This window comes from Nyctereutes procyonoides, unplaced genomic scaffold (assembly GCF_905146905.1).
Source record: "Nyctereutes procyonoides isolate TBG_1078 unplaced genomic scaffold, NYPRO_anot_genome, whole genome shotgun sequence".
NCBI lineage: Eukaryota > Metazoa > Chordata > Mammalia > Carnivora > Canidae > Nyctereutes > Nyctereutes procyonoides.
Genome location: NW_026575042.1, coordinates 28,698,309 through 28,711,048, shown reverse-complemented (window position 1 = coordinate 28,711,048; position 12,740 = coordinate 28,698,309). Strand labels below are relative to the sequence as shown.

At 37.5% G+C, this 12,740-nt stretch overlaps 1 protein-coding gene across 3 annotated transcripts in view; it reads right to left on the bottom strand.

Annotated features, from left to right (window-relative positions):
• The window catches only part of NEK11 (NIMA related kinase 11), a 236,405-nt gene that overhangs the window by 162,582 nt on the left and 61,083 nt on the right, over window positions 1-12,740 (bottom strand). The gene's annotated exons all lie outside the window — the stretch shown is intronic.

Here is a 12,740-nt window from a genome sequence, read left to right as displayed (position 1 = left end):
AGAGCCAAGACCTTGTGAAGAATTGGAATATATAGATATAAATGTTGGATTCCCATATGTGGTTCGTACCTTATCTGAAAGAATGACCTAAGAAACATTCACTCACACGTAAACAAAATGACAAGAAAGTTGATCTGTATAGGTCTGAACTAATGAGCAGAGAAAAAAATCTCTCTCTTCTTATTCCGTAACCATATCTCTCTGCTTACTCACATTTGGGAGTCAAATATGCAATAGCTGTATGGCCTCAGAAGTCCCAAGCCAAGAAATTAACATAAAAATTGGTTCTCAACTGCTTATACCCTCTTGGGGCATCTGGCAGAAACAGATGCAAACTAAGAGTCAGCAGACAACACACAGTGAAATTACACTCCTGAGATTTTCAGATAATCTAAAAGGATTCAAACAATAAAATAAGTATATTTTAAGAGATTAAAATCATAAAATAAGGAAAGAGAACATCAGATAGAAAAAGGATACTCTCCAAAAAAAGATAATGCTGAGGTGAAAAACAACCAAATAGAACTTCTAGGGGGAAAAGTGATTAAAATAAAAAAATGCAAGAATAAAACCTCAGCTTCTAACTATGATGGAGTAAATTCATTTCACATCAAATTTCCCACTTTCCACGGCTGTACAGAGGACACCGAAAAATTTGAACAATATATAATCTGAGTAAGATTCAGAAAAACAACAACAAGTCTTTGAAGATATCAGAGATCAGCTAAGGCAAACTAGGACAGGCAAGATTTGAGGAGCCAAGACCCTGGAAAGAAAGGAAATTCTCTGAGCTGAGCCAAACACTTTACATGGTGTGTTCCTCTCAGGGCAGTCGACAGAAGGAGAATTTCCTGACCTCAAGCTTGCAGCACTTTTCCTGGGTTCAGAGTACAAAAACTACAGTTCAGAGCTACAAAGGCAGCCAGGACTCGAGGGGAAAATTTTCCAGCAAAAAAGGGAACAAAAGAGAAGTGAGTCTGATAGGCTACATGGCTTGTACTCCTGGGGCACTTACTGAATCCTATGTTATTTAGGGGGAGACATTAAGGAGAGGGCAGCTGCTAAGAGGTTAGAAACTAAGCAGAGCTTTTAGGAGATTCACAAAGATGAAAGAGTCTTGGAAACCCTCAAAGGTTATTTCTCAGGTATAAAGGCAAACCGGAACTAGACCAGCCTTCACAAAATCTGAAAACAGCCTTAAACCAACTCAGTCCCTGATTGATTCAAGGTGATCTACCTTAACTATAACTACCACTCAGAAAAAAATTAGATCCTCCAGAAGAAGAGTGTATCACCCAACATCTCTCGACTATTTCATATATATTGCCCACCATTCACTCAAAAACCAGAAAAAGAAAGCAGAGAAAGGAGAAAAAGGTGTGTAACAAAATACAATGGTAGGAATACATTCCATATACTGTTACTCACAGTGAAGTAAAATCATGAATTAAAACACAGAGAAAAAGGACTGTTATAAAGAACACACACACACACACACACACACACACACACACACATACAAAACACATAAGGACACTGGTTGAAAGCAAGAGGATTGCAAAGAAATTCCAGGCAAAAGAAAGTTGGTAAAAAGCAGTATTAGGTAAATTAAGGATAAATAGTATCACTACAGGGGCACCTGAGTGGTTCAGTAGGTTAAGCAACCAACTCTTGATTTTGGCTCAAGTCATGATCTCGGGGTTATTGAGATCAAGCTTGGTTGGGGCTCGGCTGGGGCTCCACACAGGGCATGGAGCCTGCCTGAGGTTTTTTCTCCCTCTCCCTCTCCTCACCTGCATTTCGCCACCCTACACATGCAGAGGTACTCTCTCTCTCCCCCATCACAAAAAAAAAAAAAAAATGGAGGAGGGTATCACTACAAAATGAATAAATCAATAATTTATTGGGTATTTATTTATTTATTTGTTTGTTTATTTTGAGGTGGGGAAGAGGGAAAGAGAGAATCTTAAGCAGGCTTCACACCCAGGGCTCAATCTCATGAACTTGAGATCATGACTTGAGCAAAGTCAAGAGTCGCACGCTTAACCAGCTGAGCTACCCAGGTGCCCCAACTGAGAAAATTTTTAAATTCTGCAACTTATGACAGAAGTGTGCAACTTATGACAGAAGTTTAAATACATTATGAAAAATTAATAAAATTTAAGGAGAAATTGAAAAATCCACATAGTGGGAAGTTTAACATATTTCCCTCAGTGATTTATAAATTCAGTAGACAAAAAAGTTAATAAGGATATAGATTTTAGTAAGACAATTATAGATTTGAAAAACACAATTAGCTTGAGCTAATACACATAAATTGAGTATTTCATCAAAAAACTTAAAAATGCATGTTCTAAAAATGCATGGAATATCTTCAAAAATCAATAAACAAGTATCAACAGATTACAAAGAATCAGTATCATACAGTTCACTCATAGCACACATATGGTTCAATGAAGTTACATTAGAACCCTATCAGGTGCTTAGAACAGTGCCAGGCATTGGCAGTGACTGATCAAGACAGACACAGTCTCTGAGTTTATGAAGTTTTCTGGCAAGGCAAATAGGCAGAAAAAACAACTAAATGAGCGTATATATATATATATATATATATATATATATATATATATATTATGATGTCAGCTAACATAATGTTATTAAAATATAGTGAGAAAGGGGATAGATACAGGGTAGGGAGATGTTAGTTTATAGTTGAGATCAGGTGGTCAGGGAAGGCCTTAGAGAAAGTGACATTGGAACAGAGATGTGAATGAAGCTATGGAATGGTTGTAGTCATTGTTACTGTTACCACTCAGATTTTATTGTTATTGCTACCACCAATATATCAAAAGGGAAGTTGGGTGAGGCTATCAAGCAGAAATGAATGATGAATTATACGGAATGGTTTAAATTACATCATCCTTCCCCCTCACTCTTCCACATCCCACTCCCTGTTCAAGATCCTCCTGGACCCCTACTGTTGGCTGAATCAAGAACAGCTTCACATTTGGAGTCTTCCATTTCTAGCCTCCTCTTCCAACCTATTTATTCACACACAAAAAAAATCTAATGAAAGAATAAACATTTAGTTATATATTTGAAGTACCCTTTAAAAGGGAAAAAAAAACTCAAGAATAACTATAAGCCAAGAAAATATGGGCTAAGAAATTGTCACATCTCTGCTGAAGCCAACAAGGCACTTGCTTTATCTTAAATAGAGCACACATGCTTCTTCCTTTATGTCACTGCTCATATTAAAATGCCTTCCTCTTTCATCTCTGCCTCTCAGAATCCTGTCTGTCCTTCAGGAATGTATTGGATACAAACGTCATGTACCTCCTTGGAGTCCCTGATTATCCCCTTCCTTCCAAAGACACTGGTACTGGAGGCCAATTAGTCACTTGTCTGGGGATGCCAGACCCTCAGGCTCTTGCCCCATCTGGACTAGGATGAAATACCACATTGCAGGACATGGAATCAAGCATACCAATTGGCAATGTAAGTAACTAGATGACAACCTAAACGTGCAAGGGAGTTAACTCCTTTGGAATAGGAGACAAGAGGAGAAAGAAGCTAGGCAAACAGTTTCTTTTTTAGTCCCCAAGACACGCTACCCGCGTGCCTATAAGCCATATGAATATCCCTGCCAAGCAACCTGCTATTGTCTTTCTCCAGCTCTTTGTGAATTGACGGCCAATACAGTAACACATAATTCTCTGCTTCACATCCTCACCTCCGTTCAATCTGTCCTCACTTTCATTAACCTGGGTCTACACCATCCAAGGCAGGTTTCAATCCTTGCCCTGGGCTGTTTCCTAGAGGCCCAACCTTAGGAAAGGATTCCACTATATATATATCACTTTCTGCTAATTCTTAACCACCATTCCTTCTACTATCAGCAAATTAGATATACTCTCCTACTTCTGTTCTTCTTTTCACATCATATTCTACAATTGACCAATCACTCTTGCTAAATTATAAGCTCTACAAGATCTGTATTCTACCTGACTATATTATTCCTGTAACCTATAAACATTTAATTAAACTAGTAGGTTAAACTTGATTGAATCCTTGGATTTACATGTGCCTGAACTTTTCAAACCATTTTTGATTGTTATTTTTCCAAAATGGACTATATAATTCCCCGACTTCACAACAAAGGATATTTTTTTTAACAATTCATGATTATAATACATCAATTGCTATGGTATATCGCCAAGCCTATATAGGAGACCCCAATTTGAGAGCAGTATCCCTGAGACTCAAGCTGGGAACAGGGACGTGGCTTTATAAAATTAAAATCGCTCTTGAACCCCTAACTTAAAAGCCTTCCATGGGTCTGCACTGCTTCCAGAATAGAATGTTAAATCCTATATGTGACCTATGAGAAACTAAAGACCTGGCCATACCGATGCCTCCAGAAGCCTTGGCAAAATCTCAGGCCAAGGATGTATAATCTTTTCTTCTTCCACACTGTTCTTTACTCATGGTAGAGGCTCAATAAATGTACATTAATTTTAGAAACATTATCCTTTGAACAAAAATGAGTACCATCTTGTGGGGCTCATTTATTAATCTGAAAAAACAATTAATGAGTGCCAACTACATGCTATGTGCTATATACTACATAACGTGAAAAATATAACAATTCTTAAGACAAGGCCATGTATCCCATAATGCTTACAATCAAGTTGGAGACATAAAGGAAAAGTATACAAATAACTATAAAAGATGGCAAAAGGGAACCCAGTTCTTATCACTTTATTAAAAATTATTTATAATTATAGTTACCAATATAGACATTCACATTCAGAAGCAAACTTCTCTCCAAACAAATGCCTGCTCTTGAATATACATGCCCACAAAATTGTACTGTTATCCGTTAATGCTAGAAATATCAGTTAAAAAAATAATTGATTTTTTACCATTACAATTAGTGGTAATACAGGTGTAACAATGTTACCTTGGTACAGTGGTCAGACCTCAGCCATCCAGAGTGAAACTGTAAATCATGACTGAGGAGCAGCACCAAAGAAAAGCCATTCAGTAAGTCCATTTACTTTACTTCATGGAAACAAATGGCCATACGTTCTAACAGGGAATGCTATTAGAATTGTACATAAAGTGAAGAATTGAGAATGATGGCAGGAGTTTCCTCTAATTCAAATAATCTTTATCTCCTAAAGGCTTCAGAGAATTAGAGGGGAATAAGGAATGTTTTCAAGAGTGGAGAGGAAAGGGAAGAATGAAAGTGGACAACACAGGTCTGGGTCAGTTCTTTTCAGGGCAAATAAATAACCCCCAGTGCTTACCTAAAGTGCTATGCTACTTGCCCTTACCTACCAGACTGAGGAGGGCCCAGCCTCCCCAGGACTCATGGGGTTCTGTTATCAAGGGAAAAAAGCAGGAGAATGGTCATTGTGTGGGTGCCCAACAGTTCCTGCAAACCAAGGGAATCACAAGAGTGAGCATAGAAGAGGCCAAATTTTATTTAACCCTCTATTTGTTACATATAATTGTTTTGCCTTAAATCTTTAAGTAGCCAACATCATACTTACACAGAGCCCAGCTCTAGATGTTGTGGGAATATAAATTAATGAACAAGCCCCACTAGATGGTATTCATCTTTGTGCCAAGGATAGTGCTTTAAAAATCAACATATATTTATTGAGCGTTTACCATGAGTAAAACAGAACTATCATACTTTGTAGGGTCAAACAAACGCCAAAAGACTCTGTTCCTACTCTTAGGCTGTGTTACCTTGGACAAATTATCTAGCCTCTCCAAGTCTTGATTTTCTCATCCCTCTTCAGTCCAGTAGGTAAGGGCAATGAGGAGGGAAGGGAGTAAAATTGGAGGGTATTATGGGAAATGTACTGAGGTAATTTCTTTTTCCCTTTAAGGGTGACCAGTTTAGGTATATGGTATGACCAAATTCTGGCCAGTGTCAAAGTATAATTTTCAAAAAGGTAAAATTATGAATGTCATGAAAATATAAAATAAACATGTCACAGATTTTTCATTAATCAATGAAGGATGTAGACACAAGGATGTAGCAAATGGCCTGATGCAGGAGATGGAGGCAGGAGCTCTGCTGTGTACTTGAGCACAACTGTCTTCTAATGTTAGCCGGTCACTTATCTCTCGGGCCTCAGGAAACTTAAAAATGAGAAAACCTATCACTCCTAGAGACATGGTATGGGACATAAGAACTAATAGATGAAGAGCTACTCTGAGCTCTTTAGAAGAAGGGTTTTATATAAATTGCCTGTATTATTAGTCACCTTATTATTTCTCGGATTTGATTTTTTAAAAGATTTTATTTATTTATTCATGAGAGACACATGATTAATGATTCATTAATCAATGAGGAAACTAGTAAGATGTTAAAACAGAGTCAAAGAGTCTTTGACAAGCTAAAGTATTTATAAGAGGATAGCTAGGTTAGGTACAAAACTGGATAGTAGCCAACAGGGCCATAAATCAGATCCCTAGAGTTATCTGATCTATTCCAATGAAAAAAAAATATTTGCATCTCTTCTAGACAAAAATATTCAAGTTAATCTCTGACTCTATGGAGTTATAAAATATCCCAGATGATAGGAAATTAAGTCTGGTCTCAGGGTGGATGGCAAACTCTTCTTACCAAAGGTATTGGCACCAACAGTAACTTCAGGAGAAAGGAGGAAACCACCAGTAACACCACAAACACCATAACTTCTTTCTGCTTTTCCATCCTCAGGAATTCACTGATGCCACCTCTCAGGATATATTTAGTCATTCTAGCACAATACCTCACCAAGCTGGCAGGGAAACTGTGTGGGCTGCCAGGTGATGAGGCAGTCATCTTAGGGAAAGTGCCCCAGCCCCAGTCTGTCCTCCACTGTGAAAGCATCAAAATCAGCAAGGCCTCAAGATCACCAACAAATGGGTTCTCTGTATCCCTCATCTTAAAGAATCCAGGCTAATTGGACTCTTCCCTCTTCAACAGGAATGACTTGGAGGTTTTTGTTTTGTTTAGTGGTCTCCAAATTAGCACTTGGGGAAAAAAAAAAAAAAAAAGATGAGCAAGACATTGTTTCTGTCCCCAAGGAATTCCCTTATGCCCAATCCTGTGGCATCCAAAGAAGATGCTGTTTTAAATATTAGCTGAGGGGATCCCTGGGTGGCTCAGTGGTTTAGCACCTGCCTTTGGCCCAGGGCATGATCCTGGAGACCCGGGATCGAGTCCCACATCAGGCTCCCTGCATGGAGCCTGCTTCTCCCTCTGCCTATGTCTCTGCTTCTCTCTCTCTGTGTCTCTTATGAATGAATAAATAAAATCTTTAAAAATAATAAATATTAGCTGATTAAAATAATAATAATAAAATAAATATTAGCCGATTAATTGGACCAAAGAGAAGAAAGGCTATAGGATTGCACTTTCAGAGACCAGACGGTTCTAGCTTTGTCTAAGGTTCCAAAGTCCCTCAATTACTGGACCAGCATATGGAAGCTTGAGTGAGTTGGTAAGGAGCCTCAGAACACAAACATCTTAAAAAAAAAAATGTACATCCTTCTTGTGTGCCAGAGGTTCAGGCCCACAGGGAAGAATGAGTTTTTAGTGCTACATTCTCAAGATAGCTTATAGTGAACTGTGAATATATTCAGCTTCTGGCATCATTATTTATAAGTGTTTATGCCATATGCCATACATTTAGCATATTACAAATGTATAAATAAACCAAATTAAAATAAGTATAGGACAGCTCCAAAAGAGTAAACAAAATCTTTGTTTCTTCTGTAACCTAATTTTTCTTAGCTCTTCCAGGGTCTTCTTGATCTCCTCTGCTGATGTACTGTATTAGACAGGGTTCTCCAGAGAAACAGAACCAAGAGACTAGAATATAGATATAGATTTAGATATAGATAGATATGGAGATTTATGATAAGGAGTTGGCTCATACAACTATGGAGCCTGAGAAACTCCACAATCTCCAAGCTGGAGACCCAGGGAAGCTGGTGGCATAACTTGGTCTGGGCCTACAGACCTGACAACCAGGGGAATTGATGGTCTGAGTCTCAGTTTGAGGACAGAAGATAAGTCCCAGCTCAAGGCAGGAAAAAGGGGATAAGTTCCTCCTTCCTCTTCCTTTTATTCTAACTGGGGACCCAAGGGATTGGATGGTGGCCAACCACATTAGAGAGGGCAATCTACCAAGTTCACTAATTCAAATACCGATCTCATCAGAAACACCCTTACAGACACACTCAGAAGCAATGTTTAATCTGGACACCCCACAGCCCACTCAAGTTGACATATAAAATTAACTATCACCTGCACTAAAATAATTTGCGAGGCATTTGCAACAGAGAAACAAAACCTAACTTCCTCACATGTATTGTTTCCAAGATACTTTTCACAACTTATGCAATCTATATAATTTTCAAAATACATTTTATTTATTTATTTTTTAAAAGATTCTACTTATTTATTCATGAGAGACAGAGAGAGAGAGAGAGAGGCAGAGACACAGGCAGAGGGAGAAGCAGGCTCCCTGTGGGGAGCCCAATGCGGGACTCGATCCCAGGACTCCAGGATCATGCCCTGGGCCAAAGGCAGGCACTAAACCACTGAGCCACCCAGGGATCCCCTAGATGGATCTATTTTCATTGGTTATGGTTTAAAAGATTTTATTTGAAAGCTGAATGAAGCATTGTGGTAGGCTGTACTCTTGTTCCCAAATAGTCACACCCCTTCCGGCTTCTAGTGAATGCTCCCTTCAGGAGGGATAGGCTCCTCCAATCTTCTGACATTGGGTTTGGTCATGTGACTTGCTCTGGTCAATAGCAGGTTAGCAGATAGTATTTCTGCTAACTCTCTTGATTTTCCATCTGCCATGAGAAAAGCATGTCCCACATGGGAACTGTTCCTTCAGTTTTGATACCGGAATGGGAAGACAGGTAAAGCTGACTTACAGCTGATCTGCAGCTGCCAACATGCAACATGAGCAAGAAATTGTTGCTGTAAGCCACTGAAATTGGGGGTTTTTGTTCATACAACATGACTTCCTTCAGCAGAAAGTTTTAGTGTCTTATTCTCAAGGAAGCTTTTAGTAACACTTAATATTATTAGCTTTATATATCATTATTTCTAAGTATCTATACTGTATGCTAATAGAATCATTATTTTGGATTTAGATTGCTTTAAGAACAGATAATTAAGATAGTTTATTTTTTAATTAATTATTTTTAAAAGTTTTAATTCCAGTATAGCTAGCATACAGTGTATATTCATTTCGGGTATACAATATTGTGATTCAATAATTCCATATATTATTCAGTGTTTATCAAAATAAGTGTACTCTTAATTCCCATCACCTATTTCACCTACCCCTACTCACCCACCTCCTCTCTGGTAACCATCAGTTTGCTATCTATAGTCAATAATCTGTTTCTTGGTTTCTCTCTCTCTCTCTTTTGCTTTTTTTTTTCTTTGCCTTTGCTCATTTGTCTAGTTTCTTAAATTCCACATATGAGTGAAATCATATGGTATTTGTCTTTCTCCCACTGGCTTATTTCATTAGCATTATATTCTCTAGATCCATCCATGTTGTTGTAAATGGCAAGATTTCATTCTTTTTACAGCTGAATGATATTACACACACACACACACACACACACATACACACAAAACCACCCCACTTTATCCATTCATCTATTGATAGACACTTAGGTTGCTTTCATAATTTGGCTTTTTTGTAAATAGTGCTGCAATAAACAGGGATGCATGCATCCTTTCGAATTAGTATTTTTGTATTCTTTGGGTAAATACTCAGTAGTGGGATTACTGAATTGTAGGGTAGTTCTATTATTGATTTTTTGAGGAACCTCCATACGGTTTCCCACAGTGGCTATACCTATTTGGATTCCCACCAACAGTGCACAATGGTTCCTTTTTCTCCACATTCTCATCAACACTTACTATTTCTTATGTTTTAGACTTCAGCACTTCAGACATGTATGAAGTGATATCTCAATGGTTTTGATTTGCATTTCCCTGATCATGAATGATGTTGAGCATCTTTTCATGTGTCTGTTTGGCCACCTGTATGTCTTTGGAGAAGTGTGTGTGTGCGTCTTGTGTCCATTTTTAAATTGGATTATTTGGGATCCCTGGGTGGCGCAGCGGTTTGGCACCTGCCTTTGGCCCGGGGCGCGATCCTGGAGACCCGGGATCGAATCCCACATCGGGCTCCCAGCATGGAGCCTGCTTCTCCCTCTGCCTATGTCTCTGCCTCTCTGTCTCTCTCTGTGTGACTATCATGAATAAATAAATTAAAAATCTTAAAAAAATAAAAAAATAAATTGGATTATTTATTTTTGGGTGTTAAGTTGTATAAGTTCTTTATATATTTTGGATACTAACCCTTTATTGGATATGTCATATGTTCTCTCATTCCATACGTTGCCTTTTAGTTCTGTTGGTTGTTTCCTTTGCTGTGCAGAAGCTTTTTATTTTGAAGTGTCCCTATAGTTTATTTTTGCTTTTGTTTCCCTTGCCTCAGGAGACATATCCAGAAAGATGTTACAGTTGGTATCTGATAAATTACTGTCTGTGCTTTCTTCTAGGGTTTTTATGGTTTCAGGTCTCACAAATAGGTACTTAATCCACACTGAATTTATTTTTGCATATGGTGTAAGAAAGTGGTCCAGTTTCATTCCTTTGCATGTCACTGTCTAGTTTTCCCAACACCATTTGTTGAAGAGACTGTCTTTTTCCTATTGGATATTCTTTCCTCCTTTGTTGAAGATTAACCATACAACTGTTGATTTACTTTGGGCTTTCTGTTCTGTACTATTGATCTATGTTTGTGTCAGTATCATACTGTTTTGATTACTACAGCTTTATAATATAACTTGACGTATGTGATACCTCCTGCTTTGATTTTCTTTTTCAAGATTGCTTTGGCTATTCGGGGTCTTCTGTGTTTCCATACAAATTTTAGAATTGTTGTAGCTCTGTGAAAAAATGCTGTTAGTATTTTGACAGGGATTGCATTACATGTGTAGATTGCTTTGGACAGTACAGACTTTTTAACAATATTTGTTCTTCCAACCACAAGCATAGAATGTCTTTCCAGTTCCTTGTATTGTCTTCAATTTTTTAATCAATGTTTTATACTTTTCAGAGTACAGGTCTTTCACCTCTTTGGTTAGGTTTATTCCTAGATATCTTATTACTTTGGGTACAAGTATAAATGGGATTGTTTTCTTAATTTCTCTTTCTGCTGCTTCATTACTGGTATATAGAAATGCAATAGATTTCTGTACATTGATTTTGTATCCTTGACTTCACGGAAATCATTTATCAGTTTTAGTAGTTTTTGGAGGAGTCTTTTGGGTTTTCTAATTATGGTATCATGTAATCTGCAAATAGTGAAAGTTTTACTTCTTCCTTACCAATTGAGATGTCCTTTATTTGTTTTTGTTGTCTGATTGTTATGGCTAGGGCTTCCAGTACTATGTTATATAAAAGTGGTGAAGTGGGGGGAGGGGAGCCAGGGAGGCTCAGTCAGTTAAGCATACATTCTTGGGTTTCAGCTCATGTCTCAACCTCAGGGTCATGAGATTGAGCATAGAACATCGGGTTCCATGCTCAGCGTGGAGACTCCTTGAGATTCTTTCCTTCTACTCATGCTCTCCCTCTCTCTAAAATAAATAAATAAATAAATAAATAAATAAATAAATAAATAAATAAATAAATAAAATCCCTTTTTAAAAAGGTGGTGAGGGTAGACATCCTTGTGTTGTGCCTGACCTTAGGGGAAAAGCTCTCAGTTTTTCACCACTGAGTATGATGTTAGCTGTGAGTCTTTCAGTTAAGGCCCTTATTATGTTGAGATATGTTCCCTTTAAACCTACTTAAGGGTTTTTACCATGAATGGATGTTGCGCTTTGTCAAATGCTTTTTCTCCATCTATTGAAATGACCATACGGTTTTTATCCTTTCTCTTATTGATGTGAGGTATCATGTTGATTGATTTTTGAATACTGAACCACCTTTGCAACCCAGGAATAAATGCCACTTGATCATGGTGAATGATTTTTTTTAATGTATTGTTGGATTCAGTCTGCTAACATTTTGTTGAAGATTTCTGTATTTATGTTCATCAGAAATATTAGCCTGTAGTTCTCTTTTTTTTGTTGTTGTGTCTTTTATCTGGTTTTGGTATCAGGGTAATGCTGGCCTAATAGAATCAACTTGGAAATTTTCCTTCCTCTTCTATTTTTTGGAAAAGTTTGAGAAGAATTTTAAATATCTGCTAAGATTTATCTATGAAGCTATCTGGTCCTGGACTTTTGTTTGTTGGGAGATTTTTGATTACTGATTCAATTTCTTTATAGGTAATCGGTCTGTTCAAATTTTCAATTTCTTCCTGCCTCCATTTTGGTAGGTTATAGGTTTCTAGGAATCTATCCATTCCTCCTAGGTTGTCCAGGAGATAGTTTATTTTCTGTAGGAGACATAATTAGACCTACATATATTAAATATTGAAAACTAACAGAAGTGAAAAGTATATGATATATTTATTATCAGGAATAACATATAGCATTTCTCCATTTAAAAACTGTTCTGGAGATTGCTTGTGGTGAGCAGAGTACAATGCATAAACTTGTAGAATCACTATGTTGTACACCTGAAACTGTGTGTCAGCTAAACTCAAAAAAACCCACAAAAAACTAGTTTAGAGAATTGA